Source organism: Marmota flaviventris, chromosome 6 (genome assembly GCF_047511675.1).
Source record: "Marmota flaviventris isolate mMarFla1 chromosome 6, mMarFla1.hap1, whole genome shotgun sequence".
Lineage (NCBI taxonomy): Eukaryota > Metazoa > Chordata > Mammalia > Rodentia > Sciuridae > Marmota > Marmota flaviventris.
In genome coordinates, this window is record NC_092503.1 from 121,030,420 (window position 1) to 121,043,999 (window position 13,580).

At 39.4% G+C, this 13,580-nt stretch overlaps 1 non-coding gene and 1 pseudogene across 1 annotated transcript; both read right to left on the reverse strand.

Moving 5' to 3' along the window:
• Nucleotides 1–1,252: 1,252 nt before the first annotated feature.
• Nucleotides 1,253–2,038, reverse strand: LOC114082790 (protein cornichon homolog 4 pseudogene; annotated as a pseudogene).
• Nucleotides 2,039–9,474: 7,436 nt separating this feature from the next.
• On the reverse strand, nucleotides 9,475–9,547 carry Trnaa-agc (transfer RNA alanine (anticodon AGC)). Its single transcript has one exon. It is a non-coding gene; the product is annotated as a tRNA-Ala (tRNA).
• Nucleotides 9,548–13,580: the final 4,033 nt, after the last annotated feature.

The following is a 13,580-nucleotide window of genomic DNA, read 5'->3' on the forward strand; positions in this document are numbered from 1 at the left end:
AGGTCTTCTTCAATTTCTTTCTTTAGTGTTCTGTAGTTTTCATTGTAGAGATCTTTCACCTTTTGTTAAGTTAAATCCCAAGCATATATATTTTGAGGCTATTGTGAATGGGGTAGTTTTCCTAATTTCTCTGTCAGGATTCATCACTGATATAGAGAAATACATTTGTTTTATGGGTATTGATTTTATATCATCCTGCTACTTGGTTGAACTAATTAATTAATTCTACAAGTTTTCTGGTGGAGTTTTTGGATCCTCTAAGTATAAAATCATGTCACCAACAAATAATAATTGAGTTCTTCTTTTTCTATTTGTATCCTTTTAATTCCTTTCATCTGTCTAATTGCTCTGGGCAGAGTTCAAGGACTATATTGAATAGAAGTGGGCATCTCTGTCTTGTGCCAATTTTTAGAGGGAATGCTTCCAACTTTTTGCCATTTATAATGATGTTGGCCTTGGGTTTAGCATACATAGCTTTTACAATGTTAAGGTATGTTCCTACTATTCCTAATTTTTATAGTGTTTTGAACATGAAAGGATGCTGTATTTTGTCAAATGTTTTCTCAGCATCAATTGATATAATCATACAATTCTTATCTTTAAGTGCATTGATGTGATGAATTATATTTATTGATTTCCGTATGTTGAAACAACTTTGTCTGGAATAAACCCGACTTGATCATGGTGCACTACTTTTTAAATATATTTTTGTATGTAATTTGCCAAAATTTTATTAAATTTTTTAAATACTTTTTATTGTTGATGGACACAATACCTTTATTTTTTATTTGTTTATTTTTTTGTGGTGCCAGGGGTCAAACCCAGTGCATCACACATGCTAGGCAAGTGCTCTATCACTGAATCACAACCCCGGCCCCATTATTGAGAATTATTGTACCCGTGTTCTTCAGGGATATTGATCTGAAGCTTTCTTTCCTTGATGTGTCTCTGCCTGGTTTTTGGTATCAGGATGATACCACCTTCGTAGAATGAGTTACAACAGGTTCCTTCCTTTCTGTTTCATAGAATTATGTGAGGAGTATTGATATTAATTATTCCTTGTAGGTCTTGTAGAACTCAGCTCTGAATCTGTATGGTCCTGGGATTTTCTTGGTTAGTAGGCTTTTGATGTTATCTTCTATTTCCCTGCTTGAAATTGATCTGTATAAATTGTGTATGTCCTCTTGACTCAGTATGGGTTGATCATATGCCACTGTAGTGTATCTTAACGCCAACCACAGCTTCTCTGGCTTCAGTCATTTATCAAAGCTAAAAATCATACTATAAAGATACATAAAGAAACAAAACAAGTGGAAACTGTTGTGTTTCACAACTAAACACTTAGGGTCACTCCAGGTGAACTGGGCTGCATGAAATAATCACACAGAGACAGAGAAATACCTTGGGTCTTGTGGCAGCTCCTCCAGCTTTAGGGGGTCCATGGAAAGAGAGAGAGTGCACATGCTGAACCCTTTTATTGGGAAGAAGCCATTCAAATGAGGCAAGGGGTCAGGTTTCAGGGAGTTGAGTCTACCTATGTGATGTCTACTGTCAGCACATTGACTGAAATCTAGGGAGGTCATGCCCATCTCATGAGCTATATGGGGATCATGGCAGAGCAAGTGAAAAGACCAGAGCAAGGCCAGCACAAACAGAGGAGCAACGTTAGTTCAGTCCACTTTGTGCACTCAGTGCTCATATTTCACACACACACACACACACACACACACACACAGCTCATGGATGGCTTGCCACATCTCCACATTGTCATCATTCAAGGTCAAGGGGCACTCACTTCCTAAATGGCAGCTCCCAACAGAAAGCCAAGCTTGATCAAGGCTTCTTTCATGAATGACTTCACTTTCCCTCAATTTTGTATCTCTGTTGAATCAAGCACCCTCATGTTGCCATTTGGCACCATGATGAACCAATCTATATTCCAAGTAGTAACAGGTATGTTGAAAAGGAAGATAAAGCAGTTAAATGAAACAAGCAAAATACAGTGACAATGATATAGCCAAGTAATTCTGAGCAACATGATCTAGCATTAATGTCATCACACTCTAAGTCAGACATATAATTCTGAAGCAAACTGACAAGTAATCTATTTACATATAGAAAATACTTAAAATCCACCAAAAATGAACATATTTATATAATGTTATTGTTGGAGTTAAGCATTTTATTAAATTGATTAATGCCTCAATTACTTTTTCTGATACGTTGTGAGCAATTCAGCACCCTCCTTTAACAGGTACTAAGTAATTGTAGTTTAGATGCTTCTACCAAAGTCCAGAAACCACATAAATTATTTGAACAGGGAAAAGTTAACATGGACATATTCATGTCTGAGGCCCTGAATTTAATCCCCAGCACTGAGAAAAAAAGAAAAAAAATCAACTAAGAAAAAGTGGTAACTACTAAGAGAAGTAAAAGAAGGCTGAAAAGAATGCAGAAATGGCATATATAGGGAAAAGATACTACCTCTTGGGTTGAGGCAGAGTAGCCAAGGAAGGGGAAAAAATGTATGACAGGGTCCTCAATGAGACTGAGGTGCAGAATTCATTGAGGAAGATGGAACCATGGCCCACTGGAAGGTTGAAATGGATTTGTAATGCTCCATCTCACCAGGTGTCCTCTTTTATAATACCCCTGCCCCAACATTTCTGACACTAAATGTTTGGAGTTTTCCACACCAATTCTCTGTATATATTTGGGTATTCTATAATTCAATTAATGAATTAGGCAGAGAGTCCCACAGGTTAACTGGACCCCACAGTCTTAAAAGTATGCCCCCCATGACTTCAGATGACAATCACAAGATGGCTCCTCAAATTACCCACCTGTTTCTGAAGTTCCTGTCACTGTAAGGAGGTCCAATGTAGTCTCTCCAGTGGCAAAGGAAACCTCTACTCAGGACTTTCAGACATTTGTCCATACCACAGAAAAGACGTATGGATGAGTTTGGCTTTAGTAAAGAGAGGAAGAGCATCATTAGAATGTGAAAAGTAAATATAGTGACCCTCAGAGAATAATGTGGGCAATCTCAAGAGCAAGAAGAATCATACCACCAGTGATTAAGGTCAGGTTATTTTATAGGGTACAAAAGTAGAACATATGATCCAAAGGGACAGGACTTCCCTGGAGACTGGGAAATATTAAGTAACATGGTTTCCCATTAGGAAATCTAGTCTGCCATCTTGTTCTCATCTTATATTTGATCAGTTGTTTGATCCAATCAAATGTTAGCCCCTAGCTTCATGAGGTTAGTAGTGTATTTCTTTTGAAATCTTCTTCCTGATTTGCTGCATTCCATAAAATTTATATGGAACTGGAAACTTACAAAGTAATTTATGAGATTGTTTGGTGCATTTTTACCTTTAGTCTCTTTTTGTCCCTTAAGATTCTTTGTCCAGGTCAGGAGCAGTTCACAAGTTATTGTTCCATATCCCAACAGGCACATTTCTCTGTTAGAGCCTTTTATTTTTTGTAGTATCCTAAATTTTTATCTCATTCCCAACACCTATCCTCCATTCCCAAGATCCATTCTCAGATTGGGTGATTTTCTACACTCATTTTCTAGAAGGGCTCAGAAAATCAACAGAAACAACTTTGTTTACTAACCAATTTATTATAAAAGATCTTGTAAAAGATACAGTGAATAGCCAGATGAACACACACATAGGGTAAGACCCAGAAAAGCCTGGACCACAGGTATACCTGTCCTGTGGTAGAGTTTGAGAGGCAGCACCCCTAGGAACATGAATACATTGTTGTTCATAAACTCAGAAGCTCCCTCAAAGTTTTTATGGATATTCCACTGTGTCATTATTATTAATTAAATCATTCACTATTTGCAATTAATTAACTCAAACTTCAGCTCTATTTCGTCCCCTCTTTCATTTTTTACTCATAAAATTTGTTCCTTTGGCAACCTGCCCCTATCATGAGGTGACCCAGGGGCTTTCTAAAAATTGTCCTATTAACATAAACTCAGATGGCTGAAAAGGGCTGGTTATTAATAACAACAGACTCTCCTTCCATCTAAAACAGGAAATTCCAAGGATTTTAGGAGATGTTTTCAGGGATCAGGGAGAGAAACCACTTTTCAGGAACCTAGGGCAGAGACTCAAAATACAGATAAAGATATCAATATAGACATTTCTTACTATGTTACCAAAAGGTGAGCCTTCTGTACACCACCAGAAGTTGCAAAACAAAAAGGGAAAACAGCCCAGTATGGTGGCCCATGCCTGTAATCCCAGCATTTATGAGGTTGAGGCAGGAGTATAACATGTTCAAAGCCAGCCTCAGCAACTTATCCATGCCCTAAGCAATGTAGGAAATGAGGAAAAGACTGTCTCAAAATTTTAAAGGAGGGGGTTTGGGTGCTGGGGTTCTAGCTCATTGTTAATGAAAGTGTGAGGAATGGGCTTTGATCATCAGCACCACATTAAAAAAATAAAATAAATAAAGTTATTGGTTCATCCACAACTAAAGAAAAATATGTTTAAAAAAATATAGTTTGTAAATGTTGCTAAGTGGTTAAGCATCCCTGGGTTCAATCCCTGGTGCCAAAAAGGAAAAAAAAAAAAAGAAGGAAAGGAAAGGAAAAGAAAGAAAGAAACCGAATTAACTTGCCTTGCCGTGAACATTCCAGTGCATTGTACCAACAATCTCACATTGTGTCAGATGGCAAAGAAGTGTTTACAAGGTCCAGTTCCAATAATACAAAGAAGACCAATATGGAGTGGATTTGGAGCAGAAATGCAATAAAATGATACTGGACTTTGTCCACACCTTTGACTTTATACTTTATGTATGCATTCCTGTTACACCATTCTACAACCATTTGTAACATGACAAAGCCACCTGACAAATGAAGAGCTTCTCTTCTGTTCTCCTACATAAGGAAAGAAGCACTCCCAGTCATTGATACTACACTGCTATATTATCCACACTTCAAATTCAGTCAGCCTCATACTTTTACCTAAAAGATAACAATTTGTATATAAAAAGCATAAATATAAGAAGAGAGAGGAAGCAAATGGTCAATATATACAAATACACACATATATACCACAAGCAAAGAGAAAATATACAAAAGTGATTATGTCCTTGTTTCTAGAAGGACTGTGGTTATATGTTCTTTCTGTCTTTGAATTCCCAAACTGTGTTGTTTCTCCCCAAGTCAGAACAACTGTTCACAGTTCTTCACCTGGTAGAGTGAACATGCCTTTATTCTTGCAGGACTAAGTCTTCAATAGTCCTGTATCTTCTTGTTTGCTGTGGTTTTCCATATGCCCTTACCATCAGACTTGGAAATACTAAGAATAAATATATTAACTGGACCCATGCTTGTGGTCAAAGTTTGCTGCAATTTACCTTGCATCTGGAAATTCTCTTTTTCATTTATGTTTACTCTAATAATTCTTGTCTTTCCTCAGTTGTAGTATAGACACAAAGTGGGAATGTAGGGAAAAATTAAAGAGAGTAGCAGAAAGGGGGATATGATCAAAGTACAGTATATGCATGTATGAAATTGCCACAATAAGAACAAATATTTTATACAATGAATATGTACTAATAGCTTTTTAAGGAGGAGATCCATTGCCTTATCCTTAATTCCCTGGATTAACATATCACAACATTATCAGTGGTACAAGAAATTTACTGAATTATGGAAAATAAGTATGTTATATTCATCCCAGAATAGGAAGCACATAACATAAAATATTGGACTCTTCTCTTAAAACTCCATCATTCATTATAGTTTGGAACTGAAATATCCTCCAAAGGCTCATGTGTTAAAAGTTTGGTCCCCAGCTGGCGGTCCTTTGGGAAGTGGTAGAAACTTCAATAGGTGGGGACTAGGAAAGAGGAAGTAAGTAAGTAACTGTGACTGTGTTCTTGAAGACTATGTCTTGGCCCCTTATCTATATATTTACTCTCTCTCTCTCTCTCTCTCTCTCTCTCTCTCTCTCTCTCTCTCTCTCTCTCTCTCTCCTTCTATCCTTCTATCCTTCCCTCCCCTCTCTCCCCCTAAGTTTCTCTCTCTCTCCCTCTTGCCTTCTGTATGCCATAAGGAGAGCCACTCACTCCACCACCTGCTCCCATACATTCTACCTCAGAAGTAATGCAGCCAGGTGACTATTGACTGAAACCTCTAAAACAGTGAGGAAAAAAATCTCTCCTCCTTTAGATTGATTTTCTCATTATTTTGTAACAAAGACAAAAAAAAATGAATAACACACCTATCCATTTCGCTGAAAATTTTTGGATAATGAACTGTCATCTGATAGTCCAAATCTGCAAAAATAGAACTGGGTACCACTTTCAACCTCAAGGTTCCTCTACACACATGCAGGTGCAGTAATGTAATCTCTCCTTTGATCGAATTTTTTGTTTTGTTTTGTTTTGTTTTTGGAAACAGAGTACCATATGTTGCCCAGGCTGGCCTCAAACTTATGGGATAAATTGATCCACATGCTTTAGCTTCCCCAGCAGATAGGACTATAGGTATATGCTGCCACAGCTGCTTGAAATACTTTTTAATACCAAAAAATAGGGCTCCTCAGTTAAATTGCACATTCTCTAAACCAGTTACAAAAAAGCCAAATTTAATCTTCTGCTATCTGAATAAGATATGAACTGAACTCTCATAACCACACATGTGAAGTCTGAACAAAAAGCAGAAGGACAAGCCCACTGAACAGTCCAAGTCTCATATCACAGGCTTTTGATACAGGGAGTCTATACCCCAGAAGAGCCACAGTGAGGGATCACAGACAGCAAGGGACCCTATGTCGACAAAACCTGGGAGTGTCAGGGAAGTAACAGAGATTCAGCCTCTGGGGGAGCACCATCAACACTTCCATTGGGGTATTCAGGATTTCCTCCAAAGGGGGAGAATTGTTAAGGGGTACAGGGAGCCCCTCAGACCCACTCTCCATGGAGCAGATGGTCATGGACACAGCTCCATACATAAACATGAAGTATGGAAACAGAGCTCCAGAAAAGAAGGCTGGAGGGAAAGAGAAAATGTGGGACCCATCAATCATGTTATAGAAGGAGACATCCCCTTCACTGTAGTACAGGAAAACCCCTACCCTGAAAAGATCCTGCCTAGGAGATAACCAAGTCACAGGATTAGTTTGGGAAAAATAACTATTGTTAACTTTCTTCATGACCCAAAATCCCTTTTGTAATGATTCCAGGTAGCAGCCTGTTCTGCTCACATCTTTCCTACAGACTCCCAGAGTCCACTTGCTGGATAATTCATTCTCTATCTCCACTTCCCAGTACCATCTTCCTGGTGTGATGCCCTCAAGACCCAAAACACTGCATTTTTCATCACAGTTCACACAGGGGCCCTTCCAGGACAGACTCATCTTTTCATGAGAGACAGAAAGGCTGTGGTGAGTAGAGTCTTGATCCAGAGTGACCGGCCCTGTTGAGAGAATTGTCAGTCATGCAAGGTCCTCTCCTGCCCCAACACAAAGCACACAGCCACCCACCACCTCACAGTCACAGAGCTGCCTGAGCTGAGGAGGGGATAAGCCTCCTGAGGTGAGTCTTGTAACTCAAGCCCATGTCAACAACCAGGAGAAGGATCCAGAGGCTGATTTGGGGGATAGACTTGTGAAGGGACCCTTGACAACCAGTACCCAGTGTTGTACCATTACTTCTGCCACAGCAACATCATTGGTGATGTTGGCATCTGAATCACCACAGAGAACTTAAGGAGAAGCCAGAAGCCATGAGGGCAACAGGAGGAAAATCTGGAAGCACACAGTCACTCACAGGCTTGGAACTGTTCCTTCCACCAATCTATGAGAGAACACAGATCTCATATCAGGGATTTGCAGAGTCTCTACACATCAGAGTCAGCAACCAATCTTCTGAAACACAGCAATGTGGGAGGAAGAAAGGAAAATCTGTTTGAAAACATTCAGCTGCTGTATTTTTTTTCTTACACACACACCCCTATATACACACACCACTCACACATCCTGCTGCAGCCTTCCCATGAAGACTAAGCCCAAAAGCTTAACACCCTGGGATCAAAATGCTAGGTATCTATCTGAAATGTCACTGTTTGGATTTAGCTACCAAACAATACTTTCTCAAGACAAAGATACACAACCATCCTGAAAACTGGGTCATCTTTAGATATAATTGAGGTTAACAAAATTTGCAAGACCTCCATTTACTTATAAAGAACTAACTATGCTGAACTTGTAAAATTAACTCTAAGCCATGAGTAGAGAATTACATCTAGCTTAGCTAAACTTGGAGGTTGACTATAAATTAGACTGCAGGGAACTCAGAGAAATCTTACCCAGTTAGGTGGCAATGGAAAGGGTTTTTAGATGGGAGAGAAAGAAGTTCAAAGAAGGAATCAAATATATACAGTGAGAGGTCAACCCTAGAGACTTTTCTTCCACTTCTCACAGACCAATAGGAGAAAAACACCCTTACATATATGGGAGAACCCTAAAATATTGGACCTAGTCATTTGCCTTCCACAAGAATTGCCTAAAGAGTTTTAAAACTTCCAGCTATGATAGAAACCAAAGTACTAAACTCCATAAAGTGTGAATGTGTAAAATACATGACTAGGCCACTTTACAAATGTGATTAAGATTCAGATTCTTTTTTTTTTTTAATTTTTTATTGTTGGCTGTTCAAAACATTACATAGTTCTTGATATATCATATTTCACAATTTGATTCAAGTGGGTTATGAGCTCCCATTTTTACCCCATATACAGATTGCAGAATCACATCAGTTACACATCCATTGATTTACATATTGCCATACTAGTGTCTGTTGTATTCTGCTGCCTTTCCTATCCTCTACTATCCCCCCTCCCCTACCCTCCCCTCCCCTCTTCTCTCTCTGCCCCCTCTACTGACATTCGTTTGTCCCCCTTGTATTATTTTTCCCCTTCCCCTCACTTCCTCTTGTATGTACTTTTGTATAACTCTGAGGGTCTCCTTCCATTTCCATGCATTTTCCCTTCTCTCTCCCTTTCCCTCCCACCTCTCATCCCTGTTTAATGTTAATCTTCTTCTCATGCTCTTCGACCCTACTCTGTTCTTAGTTACTCTCCTTTGGGGGAGATTATTCTGGATTCTTGCATGAGTCCAAACTAATCACATAAATACTTGTGAACAGAGATCGTTCTTGGCTGTGTCAGAGAAGCAGACAGAATCACAGAAATAAGGTAAAAAACATGCTGTGCTGCTTGCTTTGAAGGTGAAAGAACAGGCCCTCAAATGAGAGAATACAGATGGCCTCTAGAAACTGCAACACGTCAAATGCCTCCAGATAGGAACACAAGGCTGTCCATACCTTCTTAGATTTCTCTGGCCTACAAACAAGTAAGATATTATATTTTTGTTGGCTTAAGCTACTAATTGTTTTAATATTTATTTTTTAGTTGTAGTTGTCAATACCTTTATTTTTTTAATGTGGTGCTGAGAATCGAACCCAGGGCCTCCCACATGCTAGGCGAGCGCTCTACCACTGAGCCACAACCCCAGCCCCAAGCTACTAATTTTGTAGTAACTTGGCAGCAAATAGAAAACTAATATGACCACATAGATGACACATCCCTTGTGGAACAAAGCAATGGCAGAGAAATGTGCTTGCAGAAACCAAGAAAGTGAAAAGACAGGTGCCCAGTGAGCCAGTGAACCAGAAAAGGTCTAAAGATCAGAGGAAAAAGTCCAGGGGCAACCAAGAATAAGTGACACCGACCTTGGAATTTAGGGTCAGGGGAGGGGGACCAAGCAATGAGATGAGACCTGCCTTTTCTCAGGAGACACTGACCCAAGAGTCTTATGAACCATTTCAGACTAGCCTCCTGATGGAGAGGATCTGAAATAACTAAGAGAAAACATACGGTCCCTCTTCCCAGGGTCCCAAGGCAACATAAGTCTCCTAAAACTTCCATTTTCCCTTTTGGAAAGAGGACAGGAAGGTCATTGACCAAAGCAAAGCCTACATATGTCATACACTCCAAAATGTCTTCAACTGGAAAGCTTTTGCCTCCAACAGGGCAGAGCCTCAGGAACAAGATTAGAATGGTTAACATAATAACTAAACAACGTTTTTTTTGTTTTTTTTTTTAAGATTTGTGTTTAAAATGAGAGGAGAAGGAAGCAGATGGGGGAGAAAAGGAAAAGGGGTGAAAGAAGAAAATCTTTTGAGACTCTCCAGTGTGTCAAGTACCATGCTATGTACCTCAATGCAGCCTTCATATAATTCCCACAGAAAATCTTAATTTATAACTCATTGTTACAATTTCATGAACAAGATGAAATAGACATTTGTCCACCCCACACTATGCACCTGTCAATATGATAGTGTTGATTCTAGTATAGCAATGGTGTTTATCCTTACAAAATAAAAGAGTATGCAAGTGTTACATGAAAACTTACAAACATTAATTCAGCAGAGAATTGGGAGATCATTTTAAAAAAAAAGACTATGTGATCCTTCTTTTTTAATAAACATCTCCCCAGGAAAACCATTAAGATTCTCAAATAGTGTTCCTTAGACATTTGAATCCAAAGCCTCCTTGATGCCATGACTCAGCCTTCTCTGTCTCTCACATGCTATAATGCTGATGTCAAAAAGAAACATCCAGGGCAGGAAAAGGGCATATTATACAAATTCTGATGGCATGGGTCCTAAACTCACCCCTAGAGTTAAAGAGTCCTCTGGATTATCTTTCATTGCATTGGAAACTTCCTTAGCATATGCCTGGCCTAACTGCTACTAAAAGGTGGAGGTGGTCTCATTATCACAGGTGGTCTCATTATCACAAATTTAATGAGATGATTACTTAAAAATGGCTTAATGTAATTCATACACACACACACACACACACACACACTCACACACACACACACAATTTATTCACTGAAAACTCTCAAAGATGTATCAAGGATTTGGTTACATTTCAGGCACACAAAGAACCCGCATATCCTCTTCAGACTCAACTCAAACCACCTTGGATGGGATTTTCCATCTCTCACTGATTCAGCACACCCAAAATGTCTATGTGAATCTTGGGCACTCTACTTTCTTTCTCATCTCCTCTCTCCTCCCACCTCATCCTTTCTTCTCTGATCTGTTTCTACCCTTTCTCGGGAAAAACAGTATTAGACTCTCCAGGTTTCTCCTTTTATGATCTTCACAAATTAAAAAAAAAATCAAAGACGAACACACAAATGAAAATTTTCTTAAAAGCAAAGAAAATTGTTGTGAATATCACTAATTGCATTGTGTTCCTGTAACACAAACACAAACACAGACTTTGTTATATAATTTCAAGTAGTTCACAAATCTCCTAAGCATCCTGGACCCCAAATTCAGAACACCAGAAACTCATTTCTCAGAAACCAAGGTTCTTGGAAGAAACCCAGCTAGGACAGCAAGTCAGAGTAGGAGGTAGTTGAGAGAAGACTAATATCCAGAGGACCAGAAAAAAAAAGAAAAAGAAAAACCAAACCTAGACCCAAACACTAGGAATCTGGGGTAAAGGGAATACAGAACCAAGGCCCCCACATTAGGAAGATGAAAGGCCTAAGTTGTCAAATATGATTTCTGAAATTTTTTAGAGACCAGCAATTCCTATCCACAGTTCCAACCCTGCTTCATCTAGGCTCTGCTCACAACTGAACTCTCCAGTGTCACTGTACCAACAATAAATACCAGTTAAACATGATGTTTTCAGGGGGTACAGCTAACCCTAGCCTACAGGGGAGGATGGGCCTAGAATAGGTTCACATCTCAGCACCACAACATGAAAAACTAAAATCAAAATTTAAAAAGACACTTGGGAAATTACCAAAAATGAAGAATAATTTAGGGCTGAGGTTGTGACTCAGAAGTAGAGTGCTCACCTACCATGTATGAGACACTGGGTTAATTCCTCAGCACCACATAAAAATAAAACAAATGTATTGTGTCCATCTACAACTAAAAAAATGTTTAAAAAATTGGAGAGTGTTTAAAAGATAGGAATATGAGGTGAGTTCTGTGATCCAAACAGAAGAAGTCTCTGTGGTCTTCCAATGCAAGTTACAATCATTTTTCTCTCTATTTAGGAGAATTTTGCTTTCCTGTTGTGCTTGGCTTTGGTTAGTTTAGGCAGGGGACAGATTACAAGAGAAGTTAAAAGTGTTTACTGGGAGGGGTGGGAAACAAATTAGAGAAGAGAGAGCAGGAAACCCATCCCATCCTGGGTGGAGACCACTGATACAGAAGGTCAGGGGAGGATCCTGGAGGAGGGAAGGCCAAGGACATATCAGAGTCACCTGCATACAGGGGGGGCCTTCCTCCAGGCTGAAAGGGAACACATGGTGGTGAGATCACAGCTAAAACAAGCCTGCTCAGCATGAATGTACCTGCCCTGGTCTCCCCTCCATTCTAAAGATGAGACTACCCACAGGAGGAGAGAGCCAGAAAGGAGATGGCCTCTTGCAGTATGCAGGGTCAGCAGGGTGTTGTGGGAAATCCTCTGGACCACAGATTAAGATGGCGGCATTACAGGTCAACTGCCACTGCCCCACTGTTTTCTCTCTTTCAGAAAACCATCTGCCTCAAAACTCATAACAATCCATATTCTATCTGTCTTTATTCAGTTTTGCTGCTAAGGATAAAAATTATATTCTGTGTGAAAAAAATTGAGAGATTAAAATATAATTAATTGTCAGGGGAATTATTATATCCAGGCTTTTTCTGGCAGAGATATATTTGGGAAAGGGGTGAGGATGTAGCCCAGAGTAGAGACCTTGCCTAGCATCCATAAGGAGCCAGGTTCACAACTCAGCACTACAAGATGAAAAAATAAAATTGAAAAAGACATTTGGGAACTTACCAAAAATGAAGAATGACTTAAAGACAGGAATGAGTTCTGGGGTAAAACTGCCCAACTTTTCACATGTGAAATATTTCTAGAGAATAAGAACCACTTTTTAGAAAGTACTTGGTTTACTTCCCCACACTTCCACCTGTGGTGAGCAGCCCACTTGGATTAGCACCATTGGGAGCTGGAGAAAACAAAATCTCTGGATGGTGATTTACTGGGAGATGAACAGAAGGCCACACTCCTAAACTTAATGACTCCATTTACTTATATAGATCATTTAATGAACTCTTAGTATTTGCCTTTAAGCTTCTATGTACAGACCAATAGCTAGATGCACTGAAGGCTAAAAATCTATATTCTCACATGAGACCCACGCAGGTGATGGTAATGTGGTTCCCATCAGTGGAATATGCTGGTTGCAAAATAAAAGCTAAGGAAAATAAAATGACAAAAGAAACCATAGGACACAGAGAATATTTTCATTAATCAGGGGCAGGATAGGGTAGTCAATCATACAGATGGAGCTTCTATACCCAAAAGGCAAAATGGAGCCCACAATTGCTTTTTTTATATCAGGGAACATCAAAGGACATCCATAGAATGTCCTACACCAAAAATGGTTATAGGTAGGCTGCCCAATTCCCAACGGGTTATACCTCCGCAGCTACTATGAAGTATCTTTCTAGTAGGGCAT